General features: G+C 39.0%; 1 long non-coding RNA gene and 1 pseudogene across 1 annotated transcript; one reads left to right on the top strand and one right to left on the bottom strand.

Moving 5' to 3' along the window:
• Window positions 1-3206: 3206 nt before the first annotated feature.
• Window positions 3207-13515, bottom strand: LOC112322624 (uncharacterized). The gene is made up of 4 exons (XR_008425371.2): window positions 13450-13515; window positions 5029-5108; window positions 4331-4460; window positions 3207-3237 (listed from the first exon to the last, which is right to left on the bottom strand). It is a non-coding gene; the product is annotated as an uncharacterized lncRNA (long non-coding RNA).
• A 173-nt stretch (window positions 13516-13688) lies between these two features.
• Window positions 13689-13898, top strand: LOC112322663 (protein kish-B pseudogene; annotated as a pseudogene).
• The last annotated feature ends 978 nt before the right edge of the window (window positions 13899-14876 follow it).

Here is a 14876-nt window from a genome sequence, read left to right as displayed (position 1 = left end):
CTGTGGCATGGGGTTAAGACATTGCTCAGCTGTGCCTCAACAGAATGATCAGACAGCACTGTCCAACAGCACTTTCTGCAATGCTAGACATGCTCTCTGTGTGCACGACCCAGTACGGCAGTCACTGGACACATGGGGCTAGTGAGCACTTGAGAGATGCGACTAGTGTGACCAAGGACAGCACGGGAGCCATGTTGCTGTGTGATGCTACATATGTCTTGTGACGCCCAAGACATAGTGTATTCTCTGAACCAGGGGTGTTCAACCCATGGCCCGTGGGCTGTATGCAGCCCAGGGTCACTATGAATGTGGCCCAACACAAAATTGAAAATTTAATGAAAACATTATGAGTTTTTCTTTTGATTCTGTGCCACAACATCACATAAAATAAACATATGTATGCTCTCGCTATCTGTATGCACGCGAGGCTTCAGTTTTACAGTGGAGTGCGGCCCCCGGTGTGTTATCTTCCAAGCACAGACAGTAGTGTTGACACCACCAGAGGTTACGTGTGCTCACGGTGACTCAGTGAGGCAGCGATTATCAATAATATCTCAACCTACCATTGCAACATTAGACATTTAATGTTATTTAGAAGTCAGGTAAGCATTCTTATTTGAGTATTAAGGGTACTTCCACACTCCAGTGACACCTCACACATCGCCTGCGCCACTTCACAATTGGTCCTCCACCTCGCCCTGCGTCGGCAGCCATGAGGGCTGTGGAAGGGGTCAAACCTTGCTTTCTATTTTCCTGTCAATTAATTTTCACAATAAAAGTAAATGAAGTTCCTTATCTGGTACTATTTTTCTAGTCCTAGCACAGTTTCTACAATGTCTCTAAAGAAAAGAGAGCCCCCCAAAAGGAAAATTATGGATGAGGGAAGATCGTTCAATGAAAAGTGGATAGATGATTACTTTCTTGTCGAGGCACATAGTAAGGCACTCTGCTCAATTGGTATGGAATTTGTGCACATTTTCAAGACATAATCTGAAAAGGCATTTTATGCAATAGCACGCTGCCAAATTCAATGTGTATGAATGATTTTGTCGTAAGGACAAACTAGTGGAACTGAAAAAAAGTCTGTCTCCTCAACCAAAATTTTTTGAGAAGTTACAATCTGGGTGGATTCCACTGTAAAAGCTAGTTATGAGGTAGCATATTTAATAGCAAAAACATCAGAACCACTTACTGATGGTGAGTTTATTAAGCCATGTATAGAAAGGGTGGCAGATATAAATTGCCCTAAAAATGTGGGCGATATTTCTAAAATCAGTTTGTCTCACCAGACTATAGCCAGGCAATTGAAGAAATTGGAAAATCTATCAAAAGAAGTTTGGAGAGTAAAGCTGCTAACTTTAATTCTTTTGCTGTGACGATGAATGATAGCACTGATGCTACAGATATGGCTCAACTTGCCACTTTCATTCGAGGTATTGATGATGAATATAATGCCACTGAAGAAATGGCTTCTTTAGTGCCATTTAAAGACACAAGTAAATCAAGGGTATTATATGAAGCAGTAAAAAATATGTGAAACTGTTTTTCTTTGTCCATTGTCAACGTATCTGGTATAGTTACTGGTGATGTCCAGTGATGGTAGGCGAAAGAAAGGGACTTGTAAAATAATAGAAGATGATGCAATTGCCATCCAAAACTCACATTTGATGAAGTACCTTTGCATTGTATATCGAGAAAGTTTATGCACAAAAGCTTTAAAGATGGATAACGCTATGCAAATCATCACCACAACTGAATTTCATAAGAGCCAGGGATTGAATCTGCCAATTCGAGGAATTCCTTAAAAGTATTGACACTGAGTATGGCGACATCATTTACTTTTCAGAAGTAAGATGGCTAAGTCGAGGCCAAATGTTGAAAAGATTTTTATGATTTGTGACATGTTATCAAGTCGTCCATGGTATCAAAACACAAATTCGTGCCGGAACTTGACGACGAAAACTGGCTTACAGATTTAGCATTTTTAGCGGATTTAACCACTCATCTAAATGAGTTAAACATGCATCTTCAAGATGAAAACCAAGTTATTGATACCATGTTTCAAATGATCACAGCATTCCAAATGAAACTGTAATTATGGCAAGCTCAAATGAAAGCAAGCGACTTTATGCATTTTGACACATTGGCTAAACACAGTCCTGTGAACAGTGAAAAATATGCAGCCTTGCTTTTTGACTTGATACAAAATTTGAAAACACATTTCAAACTTTCTGGGAAAGTAATCAACATTTTGCTATGTTTGTGACTCCATTTTCTGTCGACAGAAATATGTTACCTGCCAATTTTCAAATGGAATGCATTTGAAATGAAATGAAATATCAGAGCTGCAATATGACATTCATCTAACAGGAAAATGTGATCATGTCTCTTTACTGGACTTTTATGGGTCCTATCTTGCAGAGACAAATATCTCTCGCTTCACAATCATGCCTTATTCATGTCATTGCTTTTTGGGAGCACCTACACTTGCGAGCAACTATTTTCAAGAATGAAACACATTAAGAGTAAAATTAGAACCAAAATATCTGATGAGCACCTTGAGAACTCACTGGAAATTGCAACTACTTCTATCAAACCAGATATCGTTGCACTAGTTTCTCAAATACAATGTCAAACATCCCACTTGTTTTATCTTGCCCTCTTTTCTTTTACTGTTATAATTTAAAAATTAGAAAACATCAATGATGTTTTATTACTTAGATAAGTAAATATTCTCCTAGTTATCTCAGACTTGGGAGCTATTCAACAATTTTAAAAGATCATTGAAAGGGCCGCTGCATAATTAGGGTTGTTATGTAATGACTTTTTTGTTTGTCCGTGGTGGTGGATATCAGGAAAATTATGCATGGATCTTATTTATTGCTCATTAGTTTCCATCAGTGTTTGTGTATTTAATGTGTGGCCCAAGTCAAGTCTTCTTCTTCCAGTGTGGCCCACAGATGACAAAAGGTTGGACACTGCTGCTCCAGAATATCTTCGTTTCCAGCAAGGGACAATACCCAACCCTGGCTGGGGCACTGGCATATGTGTGAGGACATTGTTGACCTGTCACAGCGTGGGGGATACTACTAGCATTTACTGTGCAAGGTTCAGGTTAGCTAAATGGCATGCAGTGAGAGAAGCAGGTCCCTATAAACAATAGCCTCGTGGTGTTGCTGCTGCTTTCTTCTTGATTCCCCCCCTTAGAACCACCAAACTCAGGCCCAGCTTAGCATACTGTCAACAACAATACATGTTCTCAGAATCTGGATAACTACAATCTCCGTATGTGATGTTGCAACAAAGGGCAGATACTAGCTCTCCACCTCATGACAACCAATACTAATTATGGAAAAACACCCAGCACAAAACTCAACATTGCTCTACCCTCAATAGGTCATGTCCTTAATGTCACAGATACACAACTAGCAAAAATGTCAAATTATACACCACACATAGGAATCTGAGATAATCAGAACATAGTAAGTTAAGTACCACTTACAATTCCTATAAAATAAAGATCTGTTGAATAAATGAAGAGTGCAAGCTAGAGACAATTTCTTAAAAGAAACATATAAATTTACAAAAGCCTATTAAGAATTTATCAAGAAAAAAATGGTTCCTCTATATACATTGTGATGAAAAAAAAATGAAGATCTTAAGCCAATCTGATACCGTTAGACTAAAGTTGCAAGAACAAATGAAATGAACTGGTGCTTACAAACCTACTGAAAAGGGAAATCCAAAAGAAGAGAAGCCCACTGTTGAGGCTCACTTTCTGTATATGGAACTGCGTGAGGCTGTTTTGTGAACACAGAATAATCCACTATTCATAACAGGCTGCAAGACAGAGACCAGGTGCTCCACTCCCCCAGATGAGTTAACTGAGGCTTACAGACAGTTAGGTAATAACCTGCATCACACCGCTGGCTGTCACAGAAGTGGAATTCCAACATGTCCATTGAATTACAAAGGCCACTACGTGATGGGTCTCTTTCAGACAGTGAGCCTAAACGAAACTTAATACACTAAGCAACCTGTATAGGGCAAAAGTGAAAGAAACTGGAAAAATGGGGTTAAATTAAAAAATACATATACGGTCAACACAGGTAGATGGATAAATAACTGGCTGTGAACCTACATGGCTGACATTCAAACAATCTAAACCTATAAAAAAAATTTTCATTGCAAATGCTAAGTTCCCTTTTGAGAAATATCAGGTAAAAAATGGGAGGAGAAAAATAGTCCACAAGTCCACAAGAGAGATAATCTCATTAGAAGCCTCTTCCATTCAAGAGGAAAGAAGAAAGATAAGCAAAAGGCCACTTACATCATTGTCCATGTATTTGAAAAGGGGCGAGTTGCAGACCTCTGACACTTGATCTTGGTCTTGCTGGTCATATCCTTCTAGAAGCTGTTCGAGTGCAGCACAATCTTCACTCCCATTAAACCCTGGAATGCTACAGCAAGCACAAGTCACACATCTCCACCTGTTCCTTCTCACCCAGTGATGAATTTGCCCCCCAGCAGAGGTTTGGCAACACCTGGGGACATTTTTAACTGTTACAATCGGGCAGAGGTCAGAGATGAGACTAGACATCCCACAGTGCACAGGACAGGCCCGACAACAAAGAATTACACACCCCAAAATGTCTTCAGGGCCCGGATTGGGACTGCTCATGATAAACATCTCAAACAAGAAAATCCCTTTTTCAGATCTTCCTGTAGCATATGTTCTGAGCACTTCTCTTTCTTTCATTACTCTTTTTCTTAGAAGGCAAACATTACAAAATCATTCAAGTTTTTCACTTCCATGGAAGTCCCAGGAGAAAAATACAAGACAGAACATACTTGTAAAAATCCTGCTGTAAAAACTGAAATAGTCCTCAGGTGCTCCTGTCACAATGAAATTTATTTTTTTTAAAAAAACAAACCAGTTTCATAGCCAGGGTTATGTATCTAAGCATGAATCTCAAATTAATAGAAATGTTAGCATTCCAAGTGAAGACAGTGCTCTCAGCATCTTACCTGTAGCTCTCCCTGACACACCTTTCTGCAGCCACATAGTCACTTCTGTGGAGATGCACTAAGACTTGAGCAATTGTTTTCTAAAACAGAAGAGGTGGCTAGGGTCCAAATTTACATCTTTTTAATAAAGTCAGTTTCCTGATGTCAGGAACTTAGCTTTCCGAGTTTGGGTTTTATACAGAGAGATTTATACAATTCTGCAGTAATTTTCACAGGACATCTGGGGAAAATATCCTGAAGTAGTACACCTCAAACTCCAATGTACAAACAGACTACCCAGGGATCTTATTAAAATGAAGACCTTGAGCCACTGGGCCCAGAGCAAGCCCGAGATCCTGCTGTCTGTAACAAGCTCCCAGGTGCTCCTGACACTGCTAGTCTGAGAACCACACAGAGTAGCAAAGCCTTAGATCACAACCATACATTTGAAAGAAATTTTATTTTAAATACCTATATACGTAGGTTTAATCTTGAAAAGGGAATAAAAAAGGAAAACAAAACTCTACAATTGTACTTTGCCCTTCTTAAAGAAAGAAATACTAGGAAAAACTAGAATGAATGAAAACTTTAGAAAACAGAAACAATGATACTATGTATAAGCCAACAAAAGCATTAGTAAGATCAAAGATATGAACTAGTAAGATATCATCAAGATAGCCCTTCAAACTTTATTATCTCTATTTTTCAGGTACCTTTTACCTTCAAGTTCCTCAAATTTTCTCATCTCCATCATCACATTAAACCCATCTAGTATTTTATTTCGGCTATTGTTCTTTCAGTTCTAATATTTTCATTTAGTTCATTTTTATAGTTTCCATTAAAAATAATTTGCTCTCCATTCATTCACCTGTGTATCCCTTTGCCTCAAGCAGCACTTACAATAGCTGCTTCAAAGTCCTGATCTGGTCATTCCAACACTTGTGTCACCTCTGGGGTGGCATCAGTTGTCTTTTCTCCTGAAAACTGGTCATGTTTTCCTATGTTCAGTAATCTGGGACTACACCCTGGACACTGTGAATGTTATGCTGCATAGAGCATCCTCTAATTCTCAGGAAAGTTGAGTGTTTCCAGCAGACAACCACCCTAGTCGGGCTCAGATTGCATGATCTGTCTGCTTTTGCTGGGCAGTGACTCTAGTCTTAGTACAGTCTGCTTCTTGGGCTCTGCCCTACACAAGAGCCCGGGAAAGGTGCTATGAGCCCTGGACAGTGGTGTGGTCTTACTGCAGTTCTGAGCCTATGCTCTGCCTCTGGGTCTGTCCTGCACAGGCACAGCTGGGGAGCAATACCAAGACTTGTGTGGGCCCACACACACACAGAAAGGGGATTCCGTATTCCAGCTCCCCTTTCTGGGGTTTTCCCCTTGCTCTCTTAGCTCATCTTCCCAGTTCCTCTGGCCAGACAGACTAGGTTTCCATTGGCACTTTAACTGCCTGTGCCACCCCCACAGCTATAGCCCCAAGACCAGGGCTTCCCCTCAGAGCAAAGCAAGGGGAGAAAAAAGAGGTAAAAACAATGGGGTCTATTTTCCCAGACCTTCTGGGTAGAAAGATGAGGTCGACAGGTTCTTTAGGAGTTTTAGCCACTGGAGCCTCTGCTGCCCAGCTCCATGCCTGAGGCTTCTCTTAAGTCAATGGCACGAGAAGAACAAGGAAAAATCCTGGAAACCCATTGCTATATTGGTTGCTTCTCCAAGTGTTTACTCCCCTCTATCATCCTGCTCTGCTTTTCAAAGATTTGGATTTTTTTGTATTTTCTCTGGAAGTTTAAGTTTTAGTCAATAAGAGGAATAGGCTACAGATGGCTTAGTCCAGTTTGGCCAAAAATAGAGGTCCAAAACGCAATATTTAAAAAATGTACAACTATCAGTTGGCAAGATGGTGGAGCAGTGAATGGAAGCCACAAACCTCCTCCCAGAACAAATCTGGAATTACAACTAAATTGTGGAGAAATCACCCTGAACAAAAAACTGAATAGTGAGAGAGAAGCCTCATAACTTCAGACAGACAGAAGAATCAGCATCAGCACTAACTGACTGGTAAGGAGTACAGCAGAGACTAAGAGGGCTGACTGGGTGCATACAGGTGACAGCACCAGAGGGATAATTAACCAACTGGTTGGATCCCCCTGAGAAGTGTGGGGTCTAAACCCTAAGATGGGATCCCCAGCCTAGAACACCAGAGTCCCAAAAAGTACACAGAAAACCACCAATGGTGAACAGAGGAAGGGTTGCTCTCCACCAGAGATGGTAAGCTGGAGACACAAAGAGCTATTTAAAGGGCCAACACACAAATTTTCACTTGTTGTCACTTACCTGGGGTTCTGGCAAAGGTGGCAGCAGAGTGGGCTAGAGATGCCTATGGAGAGACTGAGGGTGGAAGCTTTGCAGATAGAGCTGAGAGGAGCCACCAGGATCCTGCTACTGAGTCATCCCCCATACTACAGCAGTCATCCTGCTAAAGCAGACCACTCCCCTCTAAGCAACAGCAGCCTGAGGGGAAACAATAGTCCTGCCCACATGAGAGACTCTGCTCCAGCTCTGTGGTGCTTAAGCCTGATGCTGAGAGCACAGTGACTAGATTAACAACTGAAGGAGACAACCACAGACAGTAGAACCCTGGCAACCTCAGAGCAAGCTGCCTAAAGTCAAACAGGGTCAATATTTGACATCACCAGAGGCGGATCCAGAAAGAAAAAACAGTGGTAAATACTAGAGGTATAATGAAATCCACTGTGGTCTTCTCCATAATTAGCAATATTTTCTTTCCTGAATAGCTTTTTAACACTTAGTTCTTGTCCACAAAACTTGTGTATACTGTCACTAGAATTTATAATATAGTCTTTTTTCTCCTTTCTTATAATAGTCTTAATTTCTTTACACCCTTATTAATACTGGTTCATTTGCTGTTGATACTGAGATTTGGGGTGGGGGAAGATATTTTTGCAGATATGTGTTTGTTGCCTGGGCTTTGTAGTTTTGTTCTGGCAGCACCTATACAACAGCACACAAGATATGGTGGGCAGGGTGACCCTAAATCAAAGAGCTAGGGGGAAGGACCCACCAAAGAGTGACCCAAGAACAATCAAAATACAATTATATCCAGAGAGCCATAATAAACAGCATCACAAGAGCATTAAGTTCAGGAGCTCAAGGAGACTGAACCACGGAATCTCACAGGTCTCCTACCATAGAAGTTTACAACACAAACTCAGGGAGTCAAAACAGAACAATCTAAGAAGCAGAGGCTAAAAAGAAGAGTCTCACAAACAATGGGAAGACAAAAAAACAATCCCCAAACTAAAGGAAAGGAGGAAGCCTCACAGAGAATGCTAAATGAAATAGAGGCAAGTCAACTATCAGATATTCGGTTCAAAGCAATGGTTATAAGGAAGTTCAATGAGCTCACTGAGAATTACAGAAAGATACAGGGAAAATATCAGGAACTCGTGGAAAACTATATCACCATGAAAAAGGAATTAGAAACTATCAATAAGGGCCAAGAGGAAATGAAGAATACAATTTCTGAATTAAAGAACACAGTAGAAGTAATCAAAAGAAGGCTAGATGAAGCAAAGGATTGAATCAGTGGACTGGAAAACAAGGTGAAAAAAAAACTTCCAGAAAGAGCAAGAACAGGAACAAACACTAAAAAGAATGAAGACCGGTTAAGGGAAATGCAGGAAAACATGAAATGCAATAATATCCTTGTAATAGGGACACCAGAAGGAGAAGAAGAGCGAGAAATAGAAAACTTGTTTGAAAAAGTAATGATAGAAAACTTCCCTAATTTGATGAGAGAAAAAGTCACACCAATCCAGGAAGCACAAAGGGTCCCAATCAAGAGGAACCCAAAGAGGCCCACTCCAGGACATATCATAATTAAAATGGCAAAATTCAAAGGCAAAGAGAGAATCTTAAAGGCAACAAGAGAAAAACAGGAAGTAACATACAAGGGAGCCCTGATAAGGCTAGCAGCTGACTTCTCAATGAAAATACTACAAGCCAGAGGGAATGGCAAGAAACATTCCCGGTGAGGAAAAACTAAGGCCTGCATCCAAGACTCCTCTATCCAGCAAGGCTCTCAATTAAACTGGAAGGCCAAATGAGTTTCCCAGACAAAAGAAAGTTCAAAGAACACACCTCCACCAAACCAGAACTGAAGATATGCTAAACAGACTGCTTTAAGAAAAGGAAGAAAAAGAGTGAGAAAGAGAGGAACACAGGTACAAAAAAAGTAAAATGGCAATGAATAAGTACCTATCAATAATAATCTTAAATGTAAATAGATTAAATGCTCCAATCAAAAGACATAGAGTACCTGAATGGATAAGAAATCATGACCGACATATATGCTGCCTACAAGAGACCCACCTCAGAACAAAAGACCTACACAGCCTGAAAGTGAAGAGATGGAAAAAAATATTCCAAGAAAATGGACAGGAAAAAAAGCCAGGACAGCAAAACTTATATCAGACCAAATAGACTTCAAAATAAAGGCCATAAGAAGAGACACAGAAGGACAATTCATAATACTCAAGGGAAGAATCCATCAATAAGACATAAACATTATAAACATACATGCACCCAAAATAGGAGCACCCAAATATATAAGGAAAATCTTGGAGGACTTCAAGAAAGATATCGATAGAAACACACTTATACTATGGGATTTTAACACCCTACTGTCAAAAATTGATAGATCTTCCAAACAAAATATCAACAAAGATATTGTGGCATCGAACAATGTCCTAGATCAAATGGACCTAACTGATGCATATAGAAACTTTCACCCCAAAGAAGCAAAATACACATTCTTTTCAAATGCACATGGAACATTTCCAAAGATAGACCACATGTCAGGACACAAAACAAAGTTCAACAAATTCAAGTGAAATTCTATCAAGCATCTTCTCAGACCACAAGAGGCTGAAACTAGAAACCAACTTCAAGGAAAAACTCAAAAACACTCAAATTCAGGGAGATTGAATGGCGTACTATTACACAATGAATGGGTTAAAGATGAGATCAAGGAAGAAATCAAAAAGTCTTTGGAATCAAATGAAAATGAACTTACAAAAGTCCAAAACTTATAGGACACAGTGAAGTCAGTCCTGAGAAGGAAGTTCACAATGATACAGGCCTACCTTAAAAAGATAGAAACATTTTGAATACACAACCTAACCCTACATCTATAAGAACTCAAGGAATATCAAAAATCAAAGCCCAGAACAAGTAGAAGGAAGTAAATAACCAAGATCAGAGCAGAATTAAATGACATAGAGACTAAAAGAATAATTGTAAGGATCAATAAGTCCAGGAACTGGTTCTTTGAAAAGATAAATAAAATCAACAAGTCTTTAAATAGACTCATCAAGAAAAAAAGAGAGAACCCAAATTTAAAAAAAAAAAAAACAGAAATGAAAGAGAGATTACAACTGATACCACAGAAATACAAAGGATTTAAGAAATTACTATGAAGACCTATATGCCAAGAAATTTGAAAACCTAGATGAAATGGACAAATTTCTAGAAAAATATAACCTTCCAAAACTGAATGAAGAAGAAGCAGAAAGCCTGAACAGACATATAACAGCTGACAAAATAGAAGTAGTAATCAAAAAACTCCCAGCACACAAAATCCATGGATGGGATGGTTTCACAGGAGAATTTTACAAAACATTTAAGGAAGAGCTAACCTCCATTCTTCACAGACTATTCCAAAAAATCCAAGAAGAGGGAAGACTCCCAAACTCTCTTTATGAAGCCAACATCATTCTAATCCCAAAACCAAATAAAGACAAAACAAAGAAAGAAAACTTCAGGCCAATATCACTGATGAACGTAGACACTAAAATCCTCAGCAAAACATTGGCAAATCATACCCACCAATACATTAAAAAGATCATATACTGTGATCAGGTGGGATTCATCCCCAGGATGCAAGGATGGTACAATATTTGCAAATCAATAAACATAATGCATCACATAAACAAAAGGAAAGACAAAAATCACATGATCATATCAATAGATGTGGAAAAAGCATTTGATAAGGTACAGCATCCATTCGTGATTAAAACACTCAGCAAAGTGAGAATAGAAGGAGCGTTCCTCAACATAATAAAGGCCACATATGACAAACCTACAGCCAACATCATACTCAAATAGGCAAAAACTAAGATCTTTCCCACTAAGATCAGGAACAAGACAAGGATGTTTGCCTTCACCACTTCTGTTCAACATAGTATTGGAAGTCCCAACCACAGCAATCACACAAGAAAAAGAAATAAAAGGCATCCAAATTAGAAAAGAGGAAGCAAAACTGTCATTATTTGCAGATGACATGATAGTGTACATAGAAATTCCTATAGACACCACCAAAAAACTTCTCAACCTAGTAAGTGAATTTGGCAAAACAGTAGGATATAAAGTCAATATTCATAAATCAAAGGCATTTTTGTATACCAACTATGAAATATCAGACACAAAAATCAGGAAAAAATACCATTTGATATTTTATAATATATCAACAAGAAAAATAAAGTGCCTAGGAATAAACCTAACCAAGGAGATAAAAGACCTGTACTCAGAAAACTACACAACTCTGAAGAAAGAAATTAAGGAAGACACAAACAAATGGAAACATGTACTGTGCTCTTGGATTGGAAGAAATAACGCCATCAAAATGTCCATACTACCCAAAGCAATTTATAGATTCAACTCAATCCCTATTACAATACCAGTGACATATTTCACAGATACATAACAAATATTTCAAAAATTGATATGGAACCATAAATGACCCTGAATAGCCTCAGCAATTTGAGAAAGAACAAAGTAGGAGAGATCACCATACCTGATATCTAAAGGTATTACAAGTCCACTGTAATCAAAACAGCCTCTTACTGGCATACGAACAACCACATAGATCAATGGAACAGAACAGAGAGCCCAGAAATAAACCCAAGTCTCTATGGTCAATTAATATTCAATAAAGGGGACAGAAGCATAAAATGGAGTAAAAATAGCTTTTTCAACAAATGGTGTTGGGAGATCTGGACAGCTATGTGCAAAAGAAATGAAACTCAACCACCAATTTACACCATACACAAAAACAAACTCAAGATGGATAAAAGACTTAAATATAAGTTACAACACCATAGAAGTCCTAGAGAACATAGGCAGGAAAATCTCAGATTTCCACGTAGCAATATTTTTACTGTTATGTCCCCTAGATCAAGGGATATAAAGGAAAGAATAAACAAATGGGACTTAAGCAAAATAAAAAGCTTCTGCACAGTAAATAAAATATCAGCAAAACAAAAAGGGAACAAACCCTATGGGAAAATATATTTGCAAATGATACTTTGGACAAGGGTTTGATCTCCAAAATATATAAATAACTCACATGACTCCACTCCAGGAAGGCAAACAACCCAAATAAAAAATGGGCAAAGGGTATAAACAGACATTTCTCCAAGGAGAACATACAGAGGGCCCAGAGATATATGAAAGGATGCTCAACATCACTAGCCATCAGAGAGATCAAAATTAAAACCACAATGAGATACCACTTCACACCAGTCAGAATCGCCATGATAATAAAATCAACAAACAAGTGCTGGCAAGGTTGTGAAGAGAAGGGAACCCTGGAACACTGTTGGTGGGAATGCAGACTGGTCCAGCCACTGTGAAAAACAGTATGGAATTTCCTCAGAAAACAAAAACAGAACTGCATTTTCACCTGCCCATTCCACTGCTCAGATGATACCCTAAGGATCCTGAAACACCAATTCAAAAGAACCTATGCACCCCAATGTTCATAGCAGCACAGTTTACAATAGCCGAGTGCTAGAACCAACAAAGTGCCATTAGGTAATGAATGGATCAAACACTATGGTACATTTACACAATGGAATACTATGCAGCAGAAAGAAAGAAGGAGCTCCTACCTTTTGTGACAGCTTGGATGAATATGGAGAGCGTTACGCTAAGTGAAATAAGCCAGGTGGTAAAAGACAAATACCATATGATCTCACCTATAAGTGGAACCTAATCAACAAAACAAACAAGCAAGCAAAATATAACCAGCAACATTGAAATTAAGAACAAATGGACAGTAATCAGAGGGGAGGGGATATGGGAGGAAAATGGGGAAGGGTTTTCAGGAACATGTACAAAGGACACATGGAAAAAACCAAAGGAGGGTAGGATCAAGGGTGGGTGGTGGGGATAGGTGGGGGGCAAATGGAGACAACTGTACTTGAACAACAATAAAAATGTGTGAAGAAAAAGTTCTACAAAAAATAATAAATAGAATTTTAAAATATACAGCTATCCATGGAATTTGGTTATAGGTACATATTAATGCAATATGAAAAATTATATAATGTAAAGCCAAAAATAAGCACTTTCAAAACATACCTTATAACAAGTTGGATAATTCTCAATTTCCTTATTAATATTTTTTTCTTTCTGTATAGAGAGTGCCACCTCATCAAACCTAAAGACAAAACAAAGAAACATAATCACCTACATACTGTGACTCCTACCCATCACTGTGGCTGGGATCAGGAAGTGTCCAGTGGCAGCTGGGTTGCTCTGCCTTCAACTGCCACTGCTGATCCTGGACCCCCTAGCCAGTCCTAGGCCTAGCTGTCATAATGGACATGTACTCCTTGGGTGGGATTCTGTTGTTGGGTTTTCTCTTTGTTTACACCTGTGCCTACTTCAAGAAAGTTCCTCATCTCAAAACCTGGCTCTCTAAGAAGGGAGGTTTGCGTGTGTTTTACAAAGCTGCTGTGATTGGAACCAGGCTGCATGGGGCAATCACCTGCATCATCACAGCCTTTTACGTCCTATTTATAAAATGAACTCCAAAGCATCCATCTCATCAAATGCCAACCAAGGGGACAAGGGTAAAGAACCTGTTGGGGGCTGGGGCCCAGCATAGAAGAGTTCAGCTAAAATCATCCAAGTCCCCAGGGTGACACCACAGTATCTGCCCCTCCCATACAGGGGGAAAAATCATGGTTACAAACATTACTTATGCTTCAGGGGACTCCAGAAAGCCAACTTCCTTAAATCAGTCCTTGCAGACAGCATATAATGTTCAGATAAATTAAACCCCTTGGTGATAACATTACATACTTCCTGCTTAAAAACCTGTCATCTATTTTATTCCTCAGTTCTCACCAGGATCATTTCTAACTGAAGGTCATTAGGAAAGGACATAAGCTGTACTCAGATCTCTTGGAAAGAGAGAATTTTTTAGACTTGACTTTTTTCCCCCACTGTTTTGATTTAGATTTGGCAGATTAGAGAAGGATGGGAAATAGGATTTGCACAATGCCCAGAAATATTTTGGCTTTGGAAATTTATCTTTCATATACCCATCTGGCAACATAAGTGAGCAACATGGTCCACACTGCAAAAAGAGAACAGATGAAATCACTGTGCTGTGTGCCAGGAGATGGAGAGTTTTGCCAAAATAATCTGGGCCTTCATGAGATTGGGGAATTGTCTGTCTGTGATGAGACCAGATAGCATTAACTCAGACAAGACAAAAATGTTCTGTTCACCAGTTCCCTCCAAAAGGAGACTTTAACCCAACATGTAGTACATGAAAATCAATTGTTTCTATTTTCCTAAATCCACTGTTTCTATTTGCCTTTTTATATTTTCTAAATTACTGAATGCTAACTACTGTTAATCTACCTAGTGGTGTTTTAAATGCCACCACTAGGGGAAAGAGAAATGATTGAAATATATTAATATATGTTAAATATATTTGCTATGGGAACCTATCCGTGTGGAATGGCAAATGTAGCCCAGCCCTATTGCAAAGCCCA

Source organism: Desmodus rotundus, chromosome 10 (genome assembly GCF_022682495.2).
Source record: "Desmodus rotundus isolate HL8 chromosome 10, HLdesRot8A.1, whole genome shotgun sequence".
In the NCBI taxonomy this organism is placed as follows: domain Eukaryota; kingdom Metazoa; phylum Chordata; class Mammalia; order Chiroptera; family Phyllostomidae; genus Desmodus; species Desmodus rotundus.
Note: the sequence above shows the minus strand (reverse complement) of the source record. Positions and strands in the feature narration are given on the sequence as shown.